The sequence below is a fragment of the Meles meles genome, chromosome 2, assembly GCF_922984935.1.
Source record: "Meles meles chromosome 2, mMelMel3.1 paternal haplotype, whole genome shotgun sequence".
Lineage (NCBI taxonomy): Eukaryota > Metazoa > Chordata > Mammalia > Carnivora > Mustelidae > Meles > Meles meles.
Window position 1 is genome coordinate 49252269 of NC_060067.1, and position 12179 is coordinate 49264447.

The 12179-nt window shown below is 41.2% G+C and overlaps 1 long non-coding RNA gene across 1 annotated transcript in view; it reads left to right on the forward strand.

Annotated features, from left to right (window-relative positions):
• Positions 1-12179, forward strand: part of LOC123930235 — a 40452-nt gene that overhangs the window by 4337 nt on the left and 23936 nt on the right. The window contains exon 2 of the long non-coding RNA XR_006816017.1: positions 10297-10454. This is a non-coding gene — a long non-coding RNA (uncharacterized LOC123930235). The remainder of the gene's footprint in view (positions 1-10296; positions 10455-12179) is intronic.

A 12179-nucleotide genomic window follows, 5' to 3' on the forward strand; every position in this document is an offset into this window, starting at 1 on the left:
ATCTAGCTGCAGTGGACTTCTGCTTCATGGGGAATCTGTTGTTACATTGAGAAAACACAGAGATCTTCTAGGTAAGCCCTTCGATCTGTATTCTGCTCTACTTCAACATTTACATGTGCATGTTGTAATTAGAATACAGGTATATTTAAGGAAAACTTAATTCCCAGTTTCCTGTCATTTTCAAAATTTATCTTACACTAATATTGGATCTTGCTTTAAACAGAATCTGTCCTCAAAAACTTATGTATAAATAAAATGCTAGTTTAATGCAATATTAATGAAGGCTACAGTTTCCTGAAAGTCAGCTGCTGTTCCAGGTGCTTTGAGTTTATTAACATATGCACCCTCACAACAACTTACAGAGGCAAGGATTCTTATTATCCCCTCTCTGCCCATGGAAAAACTAAGGCATATAAAGGTTAAGTACTCTGTCCCACATCACCCACACATAAATGGCAGAGTTAACACCGAAGACAGGTGGTCTGGCTTCATCTTCTTAAGCCACTCTATTATGCAGCCTACCTTCACTTAGGATACCAATGGAAAGTTCTTTTGGAATCACAGTTTTGATCATTGTCACTAATCTCTAATGCTATCCCGTTGCTTGTCAAAACACAAACTAACAATTTTCTATGGCATGTAATTCCTCCCAAAGACTGAGCTCTAGCCTCTGACATAAGCCTTATCTTTTACCTCATCCCACCTATAGCCATCCGGAACTTCTCCCTCTTTCTAGAATCTAGAATATTTCATGTCTCTGTGTCTGTCCTGCTGTCAAAATATCCTTACCCTCTTCTTCACTGGATTAACATCTACCTGGCATCTAAATTCTAGTTTAATGTCAATTCCTTTGGAATACTGTCCCTAGTTTCCTAAACAGAGATCATTATGTCTCTGCCTTGCATTCTCCCCAAACCCTTGCTCTGAAATCTGATGGAATCCTCTCCTACTGAAGTTGGATTATTTCCCTATTTGAAGGTACCACGAAGATGTGAGCCCCTTGCAAGGAGAAATGTGCTGTTCTCTTCTCCGTAGTTCTCTCTCTCCTCCTCTAGTTCCCACTAGGAGGGTGACCAGAACATAGAGTGTGTTTGACAAAAGTCTCAGAAATTAATGAACAAGTGAATGAACGAGTCAAATTGTATTGAAAAGAATTCTGTAAATGGATTTTGTAGTAGAAACCATCACCCCCAACTCCTCTTTGATGGCACTGATATCTGCTCTCCAAATATCACCAAGATAATTTGCGTTGGAGGTTCCCAAGAGCACCCCCCCCCCATTTTGATGATTCACTAGGAGGATTCACAGGGCTCAGTATATAATTATATTCATCGTGACTTATAATAGTGAAAGGATACAAAGCAGAATTAAGAAAGGAAAAAGGTACATGGGGTGAAGTGTAGAGGAAACCAGGCACTCACTTCCAAGAGCTCTCTCCCAGTGGAATCACACAGGATCCTCACACCTTCTCTAAACTATAAGTCATGACAACATTTGTGAAATATTATCTATGAGGAAACCCCATTAGAGACTCAGACCCAGGGTTTTTAATTGGGGCTGGTCATAGAGGTACCCTCTGCCTAGCATCCATCAAAACTCCAGATCCCTGGGGCACCTGGGTGGCTAAGTGGGTTAAAGCCTCTGCCTTCAGCTCAGGTCATGATCTCAGGGTTCTGGAATCGAGTCCCACATCGGGCTCTCGGCTCTGCAGGGAGCCTGCTTCCCTTCCTCTCTCTCCACCTGCCTCTCTGCCTACTTGTGATCTCTGTCGAATAAACGAAATCTTAAAAAAAAACAAAACAGTGTAAGAGGGTTCCCCTTTCTCCACATCCTCTCCAGCACACGTTGTTTCCTGTCTTGCTAATTTTGGCCATTCTAACTGGTGTTAGGTGGTATCTCAATGTTGTTTTAATTTGAATCTCCCTGATGGCTAGTGATGATGAACATTTTTTCATGTGTCTGATAGCCATTTGTATGTCTTCGTTGGAGAAGTGTCTGTTCATATCTTCTGCCCATTTTTTGATATGATTATCTGTGTTGTGTGTGTTGAGTTTGAGAAGTTCTTTGTAGATCCTGGATATCAACCTTTTGTCTGTACTGTCATTTACAAATATCTTCTCCCATTCCGTGGGTTGCCTCTTTGTTTTGTTGACTGTTTCCTTTGCTGTGCAGAAGCTTTTGATCTTGATGAAGTCCCAAAAGTTCATTTTTGCTTTTGTTTCCTTGGCCTTTGGAGACTTATCTTGAAAGAAGTTGCTGTGGCTGATATCGAAGAGGTTACTGCCTATGTTCTCCTCTAGGATTCTGATAGATTCCTGTCTCACGTTGAGGTCTTTTATCCATTTCGAGTTTATCTTTGTGAACGGTGTAAGAGAATGGTCGAGTTTCATTCTTCTACATATCGCTGTCCAGTTTTCCCAGCACCATTTATTGAAGAGACTGTCTTTTTTCCATTGAATATTTTTTCCTGTTTTGTCGAAGATTATTTGACCATAGAGTTGAGGGTCCATATCTGGGCTCTCCACTCTGTTCCACTGGTCTATGTGTCTGTTTTTATGCCAGTACCACGCTGTCTTGGTGATCACAGCTTTGTAGTAAAGCTTGAAATCGGGTAACGTGATGCCGCCAGTTTTGTTTTTGTTTTTCAACATTTCCTTAGCAATTCGGGGTCTCTTCTGACTCCATACAAATTTTAGGATTATTTGCTCCAGCTCTTTGAAAAATATCGGTGGAATTTTGATCGGAATGGCATTAAAAGTATAGATTGCTCTAGGCAGTATAGACATTTTAACAATGTTTATTCTTCCAATCCAAGAGCATGGAACAGTCTTCCATCTTTTTGTGTCTTCTTCAATTTCTTTCATGAGTGTTCTGTAGTTTTTGTGTCTTCTTCAATTTCTTTCATGAGTGTTCTGTAGTTCCTCTGTTGGTGGGAATGCAAGTTAGTGCAGCCACTTTGGAGAACAGTGTGGAGATTCCTGAAGAAATTAAAAATAGAGCTTCCCTATGACCCTGCAATTGCACTGCTGGGTATTTACCCCAAAGATACAGATGTAGTGAAAAGAAGGGCCATTTGTACCCCAATGTTTATTGCAGCAATGGCTACGGTCGCCAAACTGTAGAAAGAACCAAGATGCCCTTCAACGGATGAATGGATAAGGAAGATGTGGTCCATATACACAATGGAGTATTATGCCTCCATCAGAAAGGACGAATACCCAACTTTTGTAGCAACATGGACAGGACTGGAAGAAATTATGCTGAGCGAAATAAGTCAAGCAGAGAGAGTCAAGTATCATATGGTCTCACTTATTTGTGGAGCATAACAAATAACATGGAGGACATGGGGAGATGGAGAGGAGAGGGAGTTGAGGGAAACTGGAAGGGGAGATGAACCATGAGAGACTATGGACTCTGAAAAACAACCAGAGGGTTATGAAGGGGCGGCGGGAGGGGGTGGGGTGGGGTGGGAGGTTGAGGAACCAGGTGGTGGGTAATAGGGAGGGCACGTACTGCATGGAGCACTGGGTGTGATGCCAAAACAATGAACACTGTTATGCTGTAAATAAGCAAATAAAAATAAATAAATTAAGTAAAAAAAACAAACAAACAAAAAAAAAAAAAAAAAAAACAAAACGAAGCTCCAGATCCCTAAAAGCAAAGAAAGTGTTCAGCATAAATCATATTGTTTCTGCAAGCAGTTTGGATACAGTGAATCCCTCTTACCAGGAATGGTGGGAACTCTCCTAAAACCAAGTTCTCAGATGTCAGCCAAGGGCCATCATGACGTTTTCAGTGATAATCACAATGGCCAAATGAGAAGAGGAGCTCCTGAAGTGAAGGATACATCTCAGCAAGAAAAGAGGGAGGGAATTGGTCAGCCCCATGCTCCAGAATGAACAAAAAAGACATAAGCCTAGTTCCTCAGACTAACTCAAAAGGCAGTTAAGAAAAGAGTTGTCAGATCTGCTTTTCCAAAATCCTGGTTTGGGATGAGGAGGGGGATGGGTTATGGGATGCAAAGCTGTGGTGGTGGTTAAAAATGCATGGGCGCCTGGGTGGCTCAGTGGGTTAAAGCCTCTGCCTTCTGCTCAGGTCATGGTCTCAGGGTCATAGTCTCAGGGTCATAGTCTCAGGGTCCTGGTCTCAGGGTCCTGGGATCGAGCCCCGCATCAGGCTCTCTGCTCAGCGGGGAGCCTGCTTCCTCCTCTCTCTCTGCCTGCCTCTCTGACTACTTGTAATCTCTATCTATCAAGTAAATAAATAAAATCTTTAAAAAAATGCATGTAGTTCATTAAAATGCACTGGTACATCCAGTTTGTGCAGCTTATATTAGGAAATTTTTAAGATACTTGATAACTATATAGATGTGTAAAACTCAAATTTTGTTTTTATTTCAACAGATAGAAAGCTAAAATCCCCAAATGCCAGTTTAATTGCAGGTGCTAGATAAATCCAAGAACAAGAGAGCAGGGCTGTGGTTTAACAAATTTTATAAACATTGTCATTTCCCCAGGATTCTTAATTCTGTGGTTGCCTGTTTGTCTGAAGTAAAGAATAAAAAACACTGAAAATAAGGAGAGGGCTATGAACTTGTCAGTAGGAAAATAGGGAGCTGGGCACACTGGTTGCCCCCACACCCCCTCTGCTAGGCTTGGGGGAGAGCAGGTGAGTGGGTGACAACAGGTGCTGAAAGAAAAGGAAAATAGGTCAAATCCTTAAGTTCTGAACAGAGAGAAAGAAATAGGTGACAGGTGCAGGCCTCCAGAGAGTCTGCGGCTCAGGCTTTGAAGCCTGTATTCATTTCCTGGGGCTGTCCTTACAAATTATCCCAAACTGGGTGGTTTAAACAACAGTCATTTTCCAACAGTGGGGGCCTGAACTTGGAAACCAAGGCGTTGGTAGGGCCACACTCCCTCCAAAGGCTCTTCCTTGCCTCTTCCAGCTTCCAGTAACTCCCAACAGCCTTGGCCTATAAACCCATTGCTCCAATCTCTGCTCCAAAGTCACTCAGCCTTCTCTCTGTGTATCTTTGTGTGTCTTCTCTTATAAGAACACCAGTCATTAGATTTGGAACCTTGGCTATCCAGTATGACCTTATCTCAACTAATTATATCTGCAAAGACCCTATTTCCAAATAAGGTCGCATTCTGAGGTTTTGAATGGACACGAATTTTGGGGGTGGGAGAGTCGAGGGGAGCTGTGCATTCTGCTGTAAAATGCCATCACAATAACTTGCACCTGTTATTATCAGATGGCAGGTTCTCCCATCAAAGCCTTGGTATGTATATAAGTACAGTTTTACAAAAAAGGAAAACATTAACCAACCTAAAAAGTCGTCACAAAACAAAGTGAGCCAAAGCAAAACTGCTTCCTGCATGTGACCAGATTTGTGCTTTTTTTCCCCCCTTAGATGAAAATATCATGATTCTAAACTTCACTATGAAAAATTTTTGTTGCAGGAAACTTGCCAGAAAATCTGCCTATGAAACACCACAAGCTGAATGTGGTTCCATTCATTTTGGGGGACATTTCAAATGTGCTCTGAGCTTCCTCAGGTGGTCCCCTCCTCACTGAGTATATGACAGGCCCACCTGCCAGGATCCCGGTGTAATCAAAGGCTAAGAAGGGGACAGGATCCATATGCTTGTAAACATACCCAAACCTGTCCAAGCCATCCATGAAGATGCCCCACCTACACTAAATGACCTCCAGCCACCCCCTTCTAGAAGTAGCTCCTCTACTAGGCTTTCTCTTTAAGTTGGCCTCAGAATAAAAGATAAGTTTATTTGTTCGAGAAACTCTGGCTCTTTGGAAATGGTCACTCTTGGCTCTGAGGAAACACTTGAGAGTGGCTGCACAGTCCTTTCTACTCCCAGTTAGACTTCTGGACACTAACGTAGATTAACAAAGAAATTCACGTGCTGATACTATTTTTAACTTTTATCTCAGAGTTAGTATTTTTGGCCAATGAAGTAGATGCAAGAGAACCTCAGAAGTTCAAGTGCAATCATTTCTGGCCCCCAAAAATTTTCAAATGTCATAATAAGCTATTAAGAAATTAGCATAGGCTAAATGTGTCCTGCCAAAATTTATACGATGATATCTAATCCCTATTGGGATGGTATTTGGAGGTGCGGCCTTTGAGAGGTAATTAGGTCATGAGTTTGGAGCTCTCATTAAAGGATTTAGTATCCTTATAAAAAAGTCCCTAAGAGCTCTGGTGTCCCCTTTCACCACATGAGGACCCAGCAAAAAGTTGGCTCCTCTGAATCAGGAAGCAGGCTTTCACCACACACCAAATCTTCTGGTGCCATTAATTGGACTTCCCAGCCTCCTCAAGTATGAGAAATAAATTTCTATTGTTTATAAGCCACCCAGCATGTGATATTTCTGTTAGAGCCGGCCAAATGGACCAAGACAGTCATTCTTAACATGGATGGCACTTTCCTAAGGATTTAATCTATCCATCTCTCCATCCACCTGCTCTTCACCCCGTTGATTCTACTTTTGGAATATCTCCTAAGTCATCAACTTCTCTTTCCTTTCATCACTCCCAGCCCCATCCAAATCATCATCATCTCTGTCTTGGCCACTCCAATAGTCTCTTAACTAGACTCTTATTTCTGCTCTAACCCCCAAAATATTTAAGGTGTCATGGAAAGGAAAAACAGAAATCCCAAAGCAAACTGGTTTAAAAGAAATTCATTATCTTGCAAAGGAGGAAGGCCAGCAAGTGAGCAACTTTGGGAGGTGGTTGACTCAGGGGCCCATCACTGTCACCAGAGACCCAGGTTCTTTACCATTTCAGCTCATACTTAGTTTGTTGGCTTTACTCTCAGGCTGCTACCCTTATGGGTGAACATGGCTAGACAGTGTTGTAGGCATGTTCATACCCAGACATGGCCATATCTACAGGAAGAGATTGTCCCCTAGTGCAATCCTACAAGTGAAAATACCTTTCCCATAAGTCTCCTGTGATAGACCTCCCCTCAAAACTCCTTGCTGAGAACTGGTTCACATGCCAACAGTGGAACCAATGACCAACAAGGAGAATGAGACCATTGTACTGACTTGGACAATCATAATTTATCCTTGGAGTTGGGAATGTGATCCCACTTTTCCTGAGTCACCTTGAAGAGATGGACACCAGACTAAATTATAATTCTGTTGGTAAGAGGTAAGGGAGGAAAAGATACCAGCCACAGAATGTGTCCGCCAGAACTTACACTCCACGTCTCTCTTATGTAGAGCTGGCAGAGTTATCTTCTCAACTTGCATTTGTAATTATGTTCCTCCTCTGCAGAAAGCTTCAGTGGCTTCACTTAGAATGTAATTAGATACTTAGAATGTGATCCAAAAATCTTGTTTGAGTTGACAAAGCTTTGCAAGCTCTGGACATTTCCCTTCCCCACTTTCTGTAACCCATCCTTCTGGTTTCCTCTCTCAGGGCTTATGCCTATGCCTGTACATGGATTGTATCAGTCAAGGTTCTCCAAAGAAACAGAACCAATGGGATATAAAAGATTTATTTTGAGGAACTGGCTCATGTGATTGTGGGGGCTGGCAAGTTCAAAATTTTGTAGGTCAGGCCATCATGTTGGAAACTCAGAGAGGAGTTGATGATGCTGTAGTCTTGAATTTCTTTTCAATTGATTGGATGAGACCCACCCACCTTATGGAGAGTGATCTCTTTCATTTAAAATGAACTGATTATAGATGTGAACCATATCTCCCAAGTACTTCACAGCCATGCCTAGACTAGTGCTTGATTAAATAACTGGGCACTACAGTCTAACCAGGTGGACACATTGACCATTCTTCTCCTCCCATCTAGCTAGAACATACCCACTCCTTCTTCCAGGTCTCAATTTCCCTGGGAAAACTTCTTTGGGGCCCTCCTTCCCCAATCCAAATAAACTCTCTAATTAACACTAATACCCAATTTTGTAATAAACTGTTTACCCATTTACCAACTAGAACATAAGCCTAAAGAACAAAAACTGTGCTTAGTTCACTGTCTTGCCCCATCAGTTAGATAGAACTTGCCACATAGCAGGTGCTCAGTAAATAGCTACCAAGGGAACATATCTGGTCCAACTCCATTTTATGGTTGAAATAATAAGTTTAGAGGTGAAAAACACCTTATTCAGGATTACCCCACCAATCAGTAACAGAGCTAGATTAGACCGCCTGGCTACAATTTCATGCATGCGCTCCTCCTCTTTGTGTGGGGGAGGTTAAGGTCCACAATATGTGACAAAGTTTTGTATTTACAGGAGTGAGTGTGTCCAGCTCTTTTGTATTAAAAAAGATGCACACTCAGGTTCCTGCAATAGGATTTTGTGGGATTTTTAAAAAGCCTACACATGATAATAGGAAGCTCATGTGACAGAAACTACCGTCCAGCTGAACTTGAGAGAAACCTGGCCAGGAAGTAGCTTCTCTCTTACCCCCCACCCCCACCCCCCAGCAACAAGGGGTCACCAGTTCTCTGCCATTATCCTAATTCAGCACTGCCCCGTCTCATCTGTCCTTTTCCTGCTAACCACTGACTGCTCATCTGGTACTTCTTTCCTGACCTCGTGGCCACTGCTTATGAGTACAATGGGCTCACTCATGCTTTCTCCTTGCAAGTTTTCAGAGTCACTTCCTGCCACCCAGCCAACTCTCGCTTTGTATTTTCTAAATCTAGTTTCCAACAGGGCACTCTGGTTGGCTTCTTTTGTTACTATCTTTCCTGTTTGGATAGGTTTTCATGCTTCATCACTTCAAAGGTTAGCCCATGAATGGGCTGCTTTTAGGTCCTGTCGGTTGTAATGGAGGAGGTCTGGAGGCAGGCAGATCATGTAGCTTAGAACATTCCAGAGACTACAAGGGGGCATTTTTTTTTTTCTTTTCCAGTGACTGAGAGTGAGGCAGATATCTTCACTGACCTTTCCAATACAGCAGAAAAGAGATGACCAGAGTTTTCAGGTAATGGTCCAAAGTACTATCTCATGGCTAAATATGGAAGTATTTTAAAGTGGCTCAGGTGCCCTCATTTCTGGAACATGGCAAATGCATTTTTGGGTTAAGAGGCTGGGAGTAAAACATCTGGGGGCAGTGTGAAGAAAATGGGAAAAAATGGAAAATGGAAAGAAATAAAATAATCCTGAGATTATAACATTACTTGACTTGGACAATAACAAGTGAATATAAATGAAGCTAGATCTCAAAGTGATTTCTATGAAAATAGACAACTACATTTTATTTTTCTTCCTTTCTTCTTCTTCTTCTTCTTCTTTTTTTTTATAAAGATTTTAATGTAATCTGGTAGAGTAGAAGAAAATAACTCAATGTTCTGAAAATAAATTTCCCAGAGGAGGCCATTAAAGCAGCCCTTTTGTTTCCTGTCATACTCTGAATCAGTTACAAGGACAAACTCTATTTGTTTGGGTACATTAATTTTGCTCAATGGCCTTTCTATAAAATGAGCCTCAAATTGATGGGACTGGACCTCAGCAAAGAAGAAGTTCCAATTTTCTCTGGATGGATTATTCCGGACGTGCAGTGGAAAATTATTATTAATAGCGATTCATGTTTACTATCCAGTGAGCATGAGAGAAAGATAGAGTTTAGAAATGCAGCTGTATCCAACTAAGCAGTGAACATCATAGGACAAATTACTAGGGAGTGATGACCCCAATCTCCGGCTCCTGTGTGGCTAGTCTGTTTGGGCTACATTTGGTGTGTTGGATCATTGGTTTTCTCTGACTATGCCTTGGTTTCCTCTGACTATGCCTTGGTTTCGGGACTTCAGGGAAGTAAGATAGGTTTTTGAAATGACCTAGTCATGTGAGTTGTCTTCTTAGCAGGTTCCTTGTGGTGCTTAGGCTCTGGTTGCATCCACATGTTTATTTCAGTTGTTCAACTGAGCTGAACGGACATGCTCGCTTCCCTCAAGGAGTTGATATTTTAGTGATTAAATTCGGTTCCTAGGTCTTTCTGATTCTGATTCAGCCTTCAAAGATCGAAAAACAGCAGCGGCATTTCGTGGCTTTGGATTTTCCTTTCCAGGTTAAGGGGTTGGAGGTAAACCATAATGGAAGAGGGTATGAAGAAGGAAATACAAAGAAATAAAATGTCTCCATGTTCTTGGGGCCTAATAAGAACCCAGCTAGTTCCTATGGTTAGTGGGTGTGAAGAGTTACTATAATGCTCATTTCTCATACATGCATATGCCTTTGTTACCTTTGTCATTTGAATTTTGTGCTAAGCTCATTCCTGAGTTTATTTTTTCTTTTTCTTCTGCAGAATAAATGAAGACAAACCAAGTGAGAACAGGCAAGGTGTCTTTATTTAGAGCCTGCAACAGCAAAGGAGTCAGCCATCATCACTCGCATTTTGGCAGAGACTGAAAGGCAGGCAGAGGAGCAGGAAAGTTTTATAGCGAAACAAACGGAAGGCTTCAGGTATGTCCTAATTAGAGGGTGTTGACTTGGGGAAGCTGGAGGTGGGCTGACTAAAAGGGGGTGTTCTATGTGACTGGTTAGGGGCATTCTATGTATTGGGCTATCTTTGGCTGATCCAAAATTAAAAAATTAAAGAAGTTAACTTACTAATCAAGTCCTGGCTGTTTGGGGTCAATTTTTACAGAGATTATTGTCTAGCTTAATGGCTGGTTGATAAAAATAGTGGTCTGACTTACAGATAGAAGGTTGGCTTCCTGGCCTAGTTACTATAGGTAATAGGTTGGTTTCCCAGGCTGATTGCTGCAGGTTGTGGGTCAGAGTCTGTTTTTATATATGGTCTGGTCACTGTTTATATATTCAGTCTCTCATTCATTTGTTTTACTTAGGTTGCTTCATTTGTTTTAACTTTTAAATCCTTTTTTTAATTTTTTTTAATTAATTAATTTATTTTTTCAGCAAAACAGTATTCATTGTTTTTGCACAACACCCAGTGCTCCATGCAATACGTGCCCTCCCTACTACCCACCACCTGGTTCCCCCAACCTCCCACCCCCGCCCCTTCAAAACCCTCAGGTTGTTTTTCAGAGTCTATAGTCTCTTATGGTTCACCTCCCCTTCCAATTTCCCTCAACTTCCTTCTCCTCTCCATCTCCCAATGTCCTCCATGTCATTTGTTATGCTCCACAAATAAGTGAAACCATATGATACTTGACTCTCTCTGCTTGACTTATTTCACTCAGCATAATCACTTCCAGTCCCGTCCATGTTGCTACAAAAGTTGGGTATTCATCCTTTCTTTCTTTCTTTTTTTTTTTAATAAACATATACTGTATTTTTATCCCCAGGGGTACAGGTCTGTGAATCACTAGGTTTAAACACTTCACAACACTCACGATAGCACATACCCTCCCCAATGTCCATAACCCTCTCCCCCTCTCCCATCCCCACCTCCCCCCAGCAACAGCAGTTTGTTTTGTGAGATTAAGAGTCATTTATGGTTTGTCTCCCTCCCAATCCCATCTTGTTTCATTTATTCTTCTCCTATCCCCCTAACCCCAATGTTGCATCTCCACGTCCTCATATCAGGGAGATCATATGATAGTTATCATGCTTAGTGAAATAAGTCAATCGGAGAAAGACAACTTTTAAATCCTTTTACATATTTATTAATAGCCATCAATTCTGCAACCTTCATGGTAGATTTTCAAGAACTTCCAGTGAACAAAATAATGCATGTTCATTGCATAAAAAGTTTTAAAATGGAAATAAGGAAATGGAAAAATAATTTTATAAACTCCCACCAATTATGTCCCTACTGACAATTTGCTCTATGTTCTTCCTGTGCATATATATCAGTATAATCTCATAGTACTTTGTACATTCATAACTCTCTTATAAATAGTTGTTGGTATGTATTTCTCCCACTGGAGTTTTGCAGGGATGGAGTGTATTTCTCATTCAACTGTTACTCCCCAAATATTGCAGAATGCATTGAATATAGTAGTATATTCAACAAGTATTAGCTGAATATTTTATGTTGAACTACATGAAATTGTCTCTTTTTAAGTAAAAAAAAGATCAAATAATGGCAACTTGATGTGGTTAAACCTATGGATGGATGATTGGATGACTAGACAGATAGACAATGGATGGATGAATAATAATACCTTTTACCATTGTCAACTCTATTCTACATCAAAATTCTGGATGAATGTGTTGTGGCCT